At 42.0% G+C, this 14,030-nt stretch overlaps 1 protein-coding gene across 4 annotated transcripts in view; it reads right to left on the reverse strand.

Moving 5' to 3' along the window:
- The window catches only part of Rubicon (run domain Beclin-1-interacting and cysteine-rich domain-containing protein rubicon), a 415,700-nt gene that overhangs the window by 204,694 nt on the left and 196,976 nt on the right, over positions 1 to 14,030 (reverse strand). The gene's annotated exons all lie outside the window — the stretch shown is intronic.

The raw sequence follows: 14,030 nt of genomic DNA on the forward strand, positions 1-14,030 counted from the left end.
TATCAGGTCATGATCTCACTAAAATGCTGGAGGCTTGCATGCTGCCTTTATTCTTTTGGGTGTAGTGCAGTGCCTGTGCAAAAGACACAAGACGCTCAAGGTTACGATTAATACACTGTGACCAAATTGATGCGTAACTGACAGTGTTCTAAATGAGAAGGGGGAGGAGGGGGGGAATTGACTCCCAGCTCAGTGCTGCCATGCGACGCCACAGGCGGCCGCCGAGCAAGTGCACGTGAATGGGGATAGAAAGAAGGGGGAAGATAACTGCAGAGCGTAGCCTGGTGTGGCATCTAGCTAGGCTAGCGAGGTGCCACCGAGTAAAAAGCGAGGGCCAGTGACGCTGCTGAAGCTGCAACATTGCTTTTTTCCCTATTATTTTCAGAGTAAAGATTTTGAGATATTCAAAGTCCAGCACAAAAGCTTTTTGAGATGAGAGGTGAAAAACATATTGGCTGAGACCATGGCTGGAAAACAATTTCGACTTAACTGGTCTTTCGATATATCAGAGTACTAGTAAACGAGGGTTTAGCGTATACATTGATGATGTCCATATGCCATAAAAATGCCATGCACAGAGATATCGCCATCTTTTGCTTTGGACACACGCATACTTTTCCCCCAAATTATGGCAGAGCCCATCTCACGATCACTGTCGATGGTAATGCATTGAGAATTGTAGCAGCGTAACTTATGGAACGCGGACACAGAAAGAACGAATAGATGTGGACACAGCTGCACTGCCAACCGATTTCTTTATTGAAATTCCTGCTCTTTTTATTTCACTGCCACATCTCGTCTCTTTTATCTACCTGAGGCTTCTCTCAAAAAGGTGACTTCTTTTCTTGTCAAGGCCACTGATGGTGTGGTTACACACTGCACTCCTGTTTGACTTATCTCAAATGCCTCAAGAATCTCCGGAGTTAGCCTATCATCGTTCCTTTTCAGGACTTTGACATCATGAAATTTGAGGGTGCACATGCCTACTTGGCTATCTTTTCCCTTCTTGTTCATTTTGTAATGTTTGCAGTGCAAGGCTAGGTTGCTGCCAGGTGTCCCTGAAAGTGGTGATGCGTGCTCTCTTGTTCGGTCATTAAGGCATCTTCCTGTTTGCGCTATGTATTGTTTTCCACACGACAGGGGGATGCTGTACACTACTCCATTGGTGCAATCCGGCATTGTGGTCTCTCCTTTTCCTGGTTCACTCGTGCACCCATACTTTTTCCCTTGTTTGGTACTGAGCACACTACTCAGACGCCATGTCTTTTACCAATCTTTATGAGATTGTGGGTCAGTCCATGCACATACAGACTTTTCGCACAATTATTTTTTGTATCCGCAACGTCAGGTCCACCTTTTGTCTTCTTGTTTTCTTTTAATCTTCTCTATGAGGCCTTCAGCTATGCTGCATAACATCGACACAAGGTACCCAGCATTTTTTAGCCTATTTATCTGCCGCTGAAAACTTTGTTCAGTTTGATGCTGGCACGACCTTTTCAGTGCTGAACTGAATGCTGCACTCGCTATTGCCCGTTTCAGAGTCTTGGGATGGTCTGACATGAAGAGAAGAAATTGTTTCTTTGCTCTGGGCTCGTACCTCCAGCATAGATGTCCCAGTTTGAATTCTAGGAAAACGTCGAGGAACTGCAGAGAACTGTGGTTCAGAAGCTCATAAGTGAAGTTCAGCTTTGGACACGCTGATCGAAACTCGGTAGGAATATATGTGGAAACCTTGTTGGAGCTGTGAGCACCTATCTCACTGCCACAATCGCTGCGCATGATGGAACCTTATTAGCCCAAAAAATATGCAGACCCCACACACTGTGAGAATCGATGTAAGCGAAGCTTTCCGTGCTGGATGTTTAGATTGATGATAACTTAGATGATGATAATGATGATTGATGGCTAAAACTTAATTTCTTCCAACGTTTAGGCTAACATGAGAGGGGTGAGTTGATGTTAAACGTTACGCTGCGTGCACCGCTGCTGTTTGTCTGTGTAGTACAAAGAACACACAGGGAGAGGTGTTTACTTGAGGCATTGTTGTGGGCCATATTTTATAACCTCTGAGAGGGTTGAGTGTTGTCATTTCCTCACATCACACATCGCGCTATGACAGAAATATTAAACTTGAATTAGATTATGGGGCTGTACGTGCCAAAACCACCCTCGGTTTATGAGGCAAGCCATATTGGCCGACTCCGGATTAATTTTGACACTGTGATGTTCTTTAACGTGTCCCAAAATCTAAGTGCACATGCGTTTTCTGTTTCGCCCCCAACGAAATGCGGCTGCCGCGACTGGGATGGAATCCATGACCTCTAGCAATGCCATAGCCGCAAAGCTAATGCGGCGGGCGCAGAAGTATTGATTTAATGATCGACCACTTCCATAGTGTCCCCTGGACCCTGTGGTGCACTTTAATTAATGCAGCTCTGCTTCTGCAGGCCTTGCTTAATTTGTCCACTTGACATATGTGCATGACGCTTATTTTTCAGGAACAGCCGCATCATACTGCACTGTACCTTGAACTTAAGCTTATCCTGTTTTCCCACAATCGCTGTCGTATAGCAGTGGGGTTTCCTTGCCTTCTCTCGTCAGCTCCCCCTCTCTTATATGGGAATTGCCTTTCCTCCCTCTTCTACTCCTCTTCTTCTCCCTTCTACAGTTCTAAGATTGATAAAAGACATGGCGCCTGAGTAGTGTGCTCAGTACCAAACAAGAGAAAAAGTATGTGCGCACGAATGAACCAGGAAAAGAAACCACAATGCCAGATAGCGCACCAGAGCAGATACTGCGATTGCACCAAAGGAGTAGTGTGCACCATCCTGCTGTCCTGTGGAAAACAATACATAGGGCAAACAAGAAGATATCTTAATGATTGAACAAGAGAGCATGCATCATCACTTTCAGGGACCCCTGGCAGCAATCTAACCTTGCACTGCAAACACTGTGAAATGAACAAGGAAAAAGATAGCCAAGTACACACATAAACCCCTAAATTTCATGATGTGCAAGTCCTGAAAAGGAACGACGATAGGCTAACTCGGGAGATTCTTGAGGCATTTGAGATAAGTCAAACAGGAGTGTAATGTGTAGAAGGGCAGCAGATTGGGCGAGTTGGTGTTGCATGGTAACAATAAAATTCAAACAGCGCTAAATGAACGGGACCAGAATGAGGAGGAGACATACACGGCGCTGAACTTACAACTGATTTATTTGAAGTAAGAAGTCAACATTTATACATCAACCCCACCGTCAGTGGCCTTAACAAGTCACCTTTTTGAAAGAAGCCTCAGGTAGGTAAAACAGACAGGATGTGGCGACGAAATAAAAAGCGCTGCAACTTAAAGAAATCAGCTGACAGTGCAGCTGCGACCACTTCTATTTATTCTTTCTGTATTCGTGTTCCATAAGTTCTGCAGTATAATCATCGAAGAATTAACCAACTATCTGAGTTGAACACCCTTTTATGGTAATGCAGTTAGCATTCTAGCAATGTAGCAACACACTGTATGGCTGAAATCCCATTGAATAAAAATCTGTAGCAGTCAATCTGATACTTCCATTGCTTCAGCTGTATGATATATACATTGTCTTTGGTATCGGCTCACCTAACTATGGCAATCGCTTGCCTAGGGTGCTCATGATGATGAAATCTTCAATTTTAAACCTTTCAGTATCACTGACCATACCCTGATGTCCTCCACTCTCTCTAGTCAAATGTATGCAGTAAGAGGAAGTTGGTGTGCTCCGAGATAGTTCCGCCATCTGTTGTATATACTTCTAGGAGCATAGTTTCTCATCTCTCTGGGTTTGCTCAGGGTGGGTTTTTGATAGTGCACTGCGGAACATGCTCATTCGTGGGCGAGGTTGCGCCTTGCAACGGGTGCATCCACAGATAGGTGGGGTGGCTCCCGAACTTTAGGCACCACAGTATACAGTCAAACTGCATTCATACGTGTTGGAAAAGAAGGCGAGAAAGAACATGCTAACCGGCAAAATGTACAATCCGAAGTCACAAAAAAATGTGACCAGACTCAACGGCAGTTAACACCTACATAATGCAAAGTCTTGCATAAATCGTTGCAGCAGGATACACCGACACTCGCCGAGCCGGTGGGGCCCTAGCGGCCCAAGACAAGTGCTGTCATTTTCGCGGCTGCGGCAAGCCTTACAATTGTGCTCCTTGAATTCAGCCCGAGTCAACAGATTTTTCGAGCGTAACATTTGGCAGGAAGTTTTGGCGTGCCCACTGTGAATTGTTGCCATACAAGATGCTGACTCACGTGGAGCTGGTGAAGCTTGAGTGACCCAAAGCACATGTCATTCTCCTATTGCAGAGTGTTTTAAGGGGGTGACTGCACACCAAAACGAAGTCGAGATGGTGTACGACGCCAGAATATGATGCCTATGATGCCGCCAGAGCAACACAAGATGCTCACTTTGCACCTCCTGCAGCAAGGAATGGCGGCATGCTTGTGCTATCGCCTATTAAAAGCATCCAGTATACGCTCACAATTACACTACGCCCCACGTGCTGCGAAACCCAACGAATGAATGTTTGATGTTTAATGGCGCAAGGGCCAAGTATGGCCAAAGAGCGCCAGGTCTGTGGTAATGAGTTTGCAGTGTAATTATGAGTTCTATGAAGTTGGTGTGACGTGGCTATAAAGGGGCCTTAAAAATAGTCGCTCTAAAGTGCGTAAACTCTGTATAATAAGATTATGGCGATGACGTATGACGTGCACTATGAACATTAAGATGCATTTAAAAGGAATGATACGATGTGTAAAAATATATCAGGTTATAAGCTATGCTAGAGCACTACTGCCTCCTTAGAGCCCTTGAAACACAAGGGCCTGGAGGCATGTGCTATGCAAAACAATTATTGCAGCGGCATTCTCTGGAGCGAGGATGCTCTATGAATTTAATGGGCTTATAACATGTAGAACGACATCATTTAAGAAATTGAGGACTGCCTTGCTGTTAAAAAGCGGTTCCTTACCAAGAAACACAGCCAGGTGTAGAGGGATGTAATAACGGTATGCAAGCGGAAAATGTTTCTTACTTTCAGTTTCGGCTTCCCGACACTCCAGGAGCATGTGGAGGACAGTCAGCCTCTCACCACATCTACCACAGGCTGGAAGTTCACTTCCAGTAAGCAGAAAATTATGGGTGCCAAATGTATGTCCTATTCTGAGACGACAGAATAGGACATCTGTTCGGCGTGATTTTGTTGCAGAGGGCCAGTATCCTAACTGTGGCTTTATCACGTGGAGCTTATTATTTGTTTGCGCATCCCACGTGCACTGCCAGTGGTTTCGCAGTTTCTTTCGTAAGAAAGGCCTCAGATTTGTGACAGGCACATCAGCGGTAGGGTTAACAGCTTGCGATGTGATCAACATGGCCATCTCGTCTGCTAGAATGTTACCTTCGATTCCCCTATGGCCAGGTACCCAGCATATTATGATACGCTGGTTAGATGAGTACGCTTTACACAAGACGCAATAGAGTTCATTAAATACAGGATTTTTATGTTTGCTGAGTGACATTAAGGCCTTCACGACGCTTAGAGAGTCTGTATAGATCGCTGCTTTTGGAAGTTTTGATTTCCTTATATGCTTCACAGCAGAGAGTAATGCGTAGGCCTTGGCCGTAAAGATACTTGTTTCCGGATGCATTACATTGGATTCCGAGAAGGGTGGGCCGATGGCTGCATAGGATACCCCGGCATTCGACTTCGAAGCGTCTGTGTATAACTATGCACAGGAGTGCTTGTACTGAAGTTCTAGGAAATGCATTTGGATTTCGGCTTCTGGAGCGTGCTTTGTAACTTTTACAAAGGATATGTCACATTCTATCGCCTGCCACTCCCAAGGAGGTAAGAGCTTGGTTAGGTGCATTAAGCGATGCTCGAGGAGTGGGATATGCATTTCATCGCTAAGCTCCTTCACACGCAACGAGAAAGGCTGTCTTATAGAGGGGCAATTGCGGAAAAGTGTAGCACACGTCATATCGGTAACGGTACTAAAACATGAATGTTCAAGATTAGAGCGCACTTTAAGGAAATATGTAAAGCTGATGTATGATCTCTGCAGATGGAGTGACCACTCATTCGGTTCGGCATATAAGCTTTCAATCGGGCTTGTTCTGAAAGCGCCCGTGGCTAAGCGGATACCTAGATGATGAACAGGGTCTAGCATCTTTAGCGCACTCGGGGTGGCAGAGTTATATACCACAGCACCATAATCTAATCATGACCGAATCAGGCTCTTATATAGATTCATTAAGCACTTCCTGTCACTACTCCACGTAGTCTGGGATATAAGTTTCATTATGTTCATTGCTTTTAGACATTTTCCTTTAAGATGTTTAATGCGTGGGACGAAAGTGAGTCTATTGTCAAGTATAACACCTAGAAATTTGTGCTCTTTGTTTACAGGTATCTGTTGTCCCCACAGTTCTAAGCAAGGATCCGGAACCAGGCCTCTCTTTCTTGTAAACAGAACACAAGAACTCTTGTGAGGACTGATTTTAAATCCATTTTTCTCTGCCCACTTTGACACCTTGTCCAAACCATGCTGTACCTGACTGTTGCACACTGCGAGGTTACAGGATTTGAAACCTATTTGAATGTCATCCACGTAGACGGAATACAAGATGGCCGGTGGTAAGGAAGCACGAAGTGTTGTCATCTTAACAATAAAGAGTTCCTGCTCCGAGCTCTTGCTCTAAAGAAGCAGCATAAGTGGCAGTTCCTTTGGACAGACAACTGTCAGATTAAAGCATGCAAAACTGAAAATAGCAAAGTGTTCTTCATAAGCTCCGAGTCTGACCTCAGCATCATCACTTAACCTGATTTGCGATTAGTCTGTGTTTTAGTCATTCAATCATTCCCTCAAACATGTCTTTGTTTTCACCTTCTGAAGCTACATCACTGCTTAAATCTGTTGGTTGTTCATTGCTTCACTTCAATGCACGAAGTTTGCGTAAGAATCATGATAACATATCTTCATTCATCTTCATAACTGAGACATGGCTTGGCCCAGCTGATAGCGATTTATACGGGTTCCATGCCTATCGGGCTGAGTATTGTAACCGTGTTGCATATCAACATGGTGGTAGCGTGATTTTTGTCGCATCCCACATTAAATATAAACGTAGGCTGGACCTTTCTATAGATCTATTTCACTGCGAAACTGTTTGGATCGAAACCGATGCCTTGTCTTTTCCAAATTATTATGGCGGAATTATTATTGGTTGTATTTACTGTTCTCTATCTTCTTCCATACCTGATTTCCTTCGTCATCTTAGCTTAGTTCTTCAAACAATCACTAGTGAAAACAAGCCTGTCCTAATTGTAGGTGATATAAATATTAACTTGCTCGATATCAACAATAGTACTGTATGCACTTATTCGGACTGTTTTCCTGGCTTTGGGCTTGAGCAATTAATAACTTTGGCCACCAGGATTTCCACTCAAGGAAGCAACTCCCTCTTAGACCATGCCCTCACTAATATTTCGCCTTCACCAGAGTCTGGTGTAATTGACATAGGCATATCATATCATTACCCTGTATTTGTCACTTTCAAATCTAACCCTCCTAGGTCAGATCCCTGTTATCTTACGTCTCGTCTTGATAATATAAATGTTGTTGATGCTATTGACAAAATTGACTGGAGAGTTATAGCTACCAAACTAAATGCAGAAGAAGCGCTTCAGTTATTTTCCTCTTAACTTCTAAAAGCTGTTCATGCTAACACTGTCACTGTTAAGTGCAAAAAGAAATTTAAATTTCTGCATAATCCTTGGATCACTAATGGGCTACTTGTGAGCATGAGAAAAAAAGAAAACATGTATAGGAAGACTAAAAAACAGCCTTTCAATGTTAATTTAGCATTACGCTATAAGAAATATTGCAACATGTTGAGTAATTTATTGAAGAAATCAAAAAGGCAATATTACGAAAATGAATTCATGAAAAATAATTTCACCCAAAAAAAACAATGGCAACTTATCAACAAGTTTTTGAATGTACCACGTTCTGGCAGTTCCATTGAAAAAGTAATCTACAATAATGTCACTATCACTGACCCGCCTTAGCATTGCTCGTGCGTTCAGTAATCACTTTTATGAAATTTATATTACTACCCATGTTCCTGCTGTTTATCATACGAGCCGATGTGACCAATCTTTCTTTTTGTTCCCTGTGACACCTGAAGAAGTCCTTACTGAGATTTACAGCTTAAAGGACACAAGTCCTGGTTTTGATGGAATTTCTGCATTTCATTTAAAGCTTGTTGCTCCGACTATTTCTGATGCTCTCAGTAACTTAATTAACCTTATGTTCAAGACCGGTATATTCCCTAGAAGTCTAAAAAAAGCTAAAATCATTCCTGTTCATAAAAAGGGTGACAAAGCTCAAGTCGCGAACTATCGTCCTATATGTATTTTCCCTTCAATTAGTAAAGTTGTAGAAAAATTAATACTTCGTCGTATTAACATTTACCTAAACAAATTTAGCTTGCTGAAACCCTGTCAGTTCGGTTTTCGTTCAGGAAGCTCGACTAATACCCCTGTCACACGGCAAATCTAATGTCATTTCCAACAAATTACATTTGTTGCGATTAATGTCATTATCACAGCGCGCTGTCACACGGCGAAAACTAATGTCATTTGAAAATGATGACAATGACGATAGTAAAAAAATGACACGCCTCAAACCCACTTTTGTCCAATAATTATTTTCCAATATGCTAAATTTCACTAGAATATGTGATCGTTGCTTTCAAACCGTAGCGTTCGATCGCTAACTTGTCGCATTGACAACGAAGTCGAGCCAAGCCAAGCCAAAGCTAAGGCAAGCACCAGGGCGAAGAGAACGATAGGCGCGTCCGCTACATCTGCTAAAGTGGTACGAGAAGGGCAGTTGCATCTCATCGCCGTTCTGATGTGCATGCGGGCTTCTAATCTCATTCTTGGCGCGTGCCACAGGAAAACACGCGCACGCTTTCACGCCAAGTCAATTGAAGCGGCTGCGGCCGATGCTCCGGTGCGAACCAACACGACTGCTGCAGTGAAAGCTAAAGACGGCTGTCCGGTCACTGGACTGAGAGTAGTTTTCTGTATTTACGCTCGTGATGGACTTCAATGTCGTTAAAGCAATAATTAGGTAATAAAATGGATAAAATAATAGTGTTTTTTTGTTAAAACAAAAAAGAAGCATGTACTGTTTGCGAAACACTGGTAAACTCGTGGTATCGAGGATACACATTCACTTCCAAACGAATGTGAATGAGTTTGGCGAACTCATTCGTTTGTAAATGTCATTTTCGAAAATGTCCTTAAGTTTTACCGTGTGACACCAAACAAATGGCATTATCAGCGAATGTCATTCGTTGTAAATGACATTAGATTTGCCGTGTGACAGGGGTATAACTTGGCTTTGCTAGCATTAACTGATTATATTCGACATTCACTTGATCTCGGATACTTTGTTGGCTCGGTCTTTTTAGACTTTACTAAAGCCTCTGATACAATAAACCACAATGTTTTGTTTACTAAACTAGAGTCTGTTGGCATTTCTGGTCCAGCTCTTAATTTATTAAAAAGTTATCTATTTAATCGTGAATTAACAGTGTACGCAGGTGGGGCTTTCTCTGAAAGCAAAATTATTAACCAAGGAGTGCCTCAGGGCTCGATTTTAGGTCCACTATTATTTTCCATTTATATAAATGATTTGCCTGACTGCCTTAACTATGCCCTACCTATATTATACGCAGACGATACGACTGTTGCCCTCTCAGATAAATCATTATTTTTGCTAACTTTGAAACTAAACAGTGATCTGTCAAAAATGGCTCAATGGTGTAACGCCAATTTTCTAGTTATAAACCCTACGAAAACGCAATTCATGTTATTTAAGTCATCACAGAGACATTTACCTTGCTCTCCGACCATAACTCTAAATGGGCATGACATTCCTGCCTCCACTTGTGTTTTTTTCCTCAGCATCAAATCAATCAAATTAGATAGCGCATTGTGTTGTCGTCTCCCTTCCGTCCTTGTTTGCTGGCGCTAAATATGCTTTCAATTTACCAACACGCCCAACAAATGGCAATGCTACAATTTAGATACCCACCTTAAGTTTACTGACCACATTGCACACAACAAACAAAAAACAGCATTTGGCATTTAGAGCACTACTCAAATCAAGTGCATTTTTTTCTAAAGAAGCATTATTATAGTTATACTTACAATATGCCTTTATTTCCATAAATGTACAATTTATGGGGGATTTAAGGAAAAAGTTGCTCGCAGCAACTTGACGGGCCTTAAACCCAGTCTGAGGGCAGCAGCAGAAGGCACAGGCACTGATTTAGAACTGACAAAAACAATACATAAGCAAAAAAACAATGACAAGTTGGCTTAGACAGTATGCCAGCAAACAGAAATGCAATGAAAAAAAAAAACATTACAAACCATGAAACTACATAATCCACAGTGTACACTAGAACAACAAAAGCAGTGATAGAATCATGAACAAAGTAATCATTGTAGTAAAGAATAAGACATGGTTGAGCCGTTGACAGAGGCTAATATCAAACGGAGATGTGTGACGACAGTCTACTTCAGAAAACAGTCACAAACAACAAATTATTTCTTCTTCAAATATCACTGAAATGCTCATATAAATGTGATACAGGACAAGAAATGACATCTATGTTATTACATTTAAGCGTGTTTAATAGGCGTGGTAAGCGATAGTACAACATTTGAAGAGCATAGTTAGTGCGAGGGTGTGGCACATACCAGTGTTCAGGTGACCGTGTACTGTATTCTGTTCTGTTTCTAATTAATTGTGCTAACGATGTGATGTATGACTGGCTTTGTTTTGCTTCTTTACGATAGGCTAGTAACAGCCTCAACTCTAACAGAGAATGCAGTGTGAGTAAATTCAACTTTTTGAATAGAGGTGCAGTGTGAGCGTCTACTGGAGCATTACAGATGCTACGTATTACGTTTTTTTGAAGCAAGAATAACCGGTTTATGTTTGTAGCAGACGTCGTACTCCACACGAGGCAGCAGTAGTGTATGTGACTCAGGAAGAGAGCATTATACAAAAGAAGTTTGACCTTGCGTGGCAGCGGTCTTAAACTGAAGAGTGCCCCAGCGACTTGCGCAAGTTTGCCTCCAAGGAAGTCGATGTGATCAGTCCATAACATATGGCTGTCAAAAAAAGACACCTAGCATCTTCGCAGACTGAACAAGCTCAATTCTTGAAGAATCTATTACAATGTCGGTCTCTAAGTTCACACCATTATATTTTGGTAGAAATAAAATAGCTTTTGTTTTGTCAGTGTTAATTTTTAAGCCATTATCCTGTGACCATCTCTGTATTTTTTCAAGAACAGGGTTTGCAGTAGAAACCAGCCTTTCAATGTTGTTCGATGAAAAAAGCATCATAGTATCATCTGCATAGATGATGTATTTAGGTTCACTATCGACAAGAACAAGGTCATTTATGTATATATTGAAAAGCAGGGGGCCCAATATGCTTCCTTGGGGAACACCAACTGTTAGGTTCTTGAACAGGGAGCAGATGCCATTAATTTCAACAAGTTTATTCCGCTGATTAAAATAAGATTTCACTATATCCAAAGCAATACCATGATACTTCGCTTTCATTCATAGTCATATCATTTGTGGTATCGCTTCTTGGGGTAATACTTATCATTGTCATCTTTCGTCTATTCAGCACATTCAAAATCAGGCTATCCGCATTATTACGCGAAGCCATTTTTTCTCGAATGCCTCTTCACAACTACGTACAAACCACATTCTTCAAGTTACTGATTTGTTTAACTATCATTTAGCGATATTGTTTTTCGAATTACTAACTCAACAAGTTCCTTACAACTCTGTTAGTTCTGATCTCGTTTTTAATCCCAATAACACAAGGTTTGCAGCACAAGGAAATTTCTTGTTGCCTTTATGCCATACTAATTACGGAAAGATGGCTTCCTCTTTTTGCGCGCTTAAACTTTGGAACAGTCTTCCATATTCCATTAAGTTGTCATCTACCTAGTACTCTTTCAAATATGAACTCAAGAATTATTTGCTGTCTGATTAATTTCCTACAGTGTTATTTTGCTATTTAGAAGCTGCGGAATTACCATTGTTTGTGCATCTTTCCTCTTCCTTTTGTCTTTTATGTGTGTCGTCACTCAGTTTCTTGGTTATATCTTGCTTATTTCATAATTTGTTTCTCTGCTCTGTATTCCACTTTATTTTTTTATATAACTTCTAATCCAAGGGTCCCGGTGAAGTCTCTGACTTTGGGACCCTTGTGTGTATACCATTTCTTCTAACAAATTGTTATGAACGAATAATAAACTGAAACTAAAACTGAGTGTGCAACTGAGCACACCTCCCTGGGGTACACCAGTTTCTTGTGTAAAAGGACGTGAGAGTACATTGCCGACATTTACCCGGAAGGTACGATTGGATAGGTAGCTTTCTATTAGGTTTAGCATATTACCATGAATGCCCATTTCTGACAAATCTCTCAAGATTCCGTAGCGCCATGTTGTGTCATATGCCTTCTCCATATCAAGGAATATTGATAAGAAAAACTGTTTCTGTACAAATGCATCACGGATATTTCCTTCAATACATAGAAGATGGTCAGTTGTGAAGCACCCTTCTCGGAAGCCGCACTGATAGGGATCAAGCATTTTGCTCAGTTCAAGGAAATGGATGAGTCGCCGATTTATCATTTCTTCAAGTACCTTACAAATGCAACTTGTGAGGGCTATCGGGCGCTAAGTTGCCCTGAGGAAGGGTCTTTTCCTTGTTTCAAAATAGGGGCCACAATGGTTTCTTTCCATGCAGTTGGAAGGTGCCCTGCATCCCAGATAGTGTTGAAAAGTGTAAGTGGTGTAACTTGCGTATCACTGTGTAAGTTTTTGAGCATTTCATAGACGATTCTATCACATCCCGGTGCAGAGCTCTTGCATGTGCTCAAGGCAGCTCTCAACTCTGCAATACTAAAAGGACGGCTGAACGGTTCATTCTGCCGACACTTTCTTATGAGTGGCCTACATTCTTCTATTTGTTTATATTTGAGAAAGGGTTTTGAATAAATGATGGAACTTGACACGCTCTCAAAGTGCTCCCCAAGTGAGTCTGCCTTATCAAGCAGGTTACCGTCTTCAGTGTTTACCAGAGTGAGTGAATATTGACACGTGTACTTGTCTTTATCGGGCGACACGTTTTGCCGCCTAAGAAATGTTATCGCACAGCACGGGACGCGCCTGCATGTATCCGAAGTTTCTGGAAAGTTATCGATGCTTCTATCCGCTGTCTGTTGTTGCCGAACCTTGTGTTATCTGATTTCATCGCTTGACACGAATGGTGTAGAACTTTGTAGAAGGCATGCGGGTCCCAACGATTAGTCTGGAACATTCGATGACTGCTGTATAAAAGCCGACGCGCTTGACCCGCTGATCAGATTTTCGACGATCGCCGAGCGTGTTCGCCGCTATCATTGTGCTATAAGTGTAGCCTGTTTTGTGGGCACAGGTTCGCCCAATAAAAGTTAGTTTTGTCGTTCACAGTATTGCTACTGTGTTATTCAACGTCACCACCACGTGACAATATGTTTGTCGTACTTTTTTCCTATTAACCCTGTTCCAGACTTTCGCCTCATCTGTATAAGAGTTGATACCCAATAAAAACTTCTGCGAACTCTCTCTGCTGGCCTGTCGGCGAGTTCTCCTGGCTTGAGACTTTACTTTCTTGAAGTTAATAAGATTCTCTGCAGTGGGAGAGGCGCGTAACGATCCCCACGCTTTGTTCTGTTTCCTACGGGTGATCCTACATTCGTTGTTCCACCACAGTAGACGTCGTTTGCATGCCAAACCACTTACTTCGGATATGCATTTTGATGTGGCATCTATTATGAATGCTGTAAAATACTCCACAGCAGCATCAATTTCTAAAGAAGACATATCAGCCCATGAGA

The sequence above is a fragment of the Dermacentor variabilis genome, chromosome 2 (assembly GCF_050947875.1).
Source record: "Dermacentor variabilis isolate Ectoservices chromosome 2, ASM5094787v1, whole genome shotgun sequence".
Taxonomy (NCBI): domain Eukaryota; kingdom Metazoa; phylum Arthropoda; class Arachnida; order Ixodida; family Ixodidae; genus Dermacentor; species Dermacentor variabilis.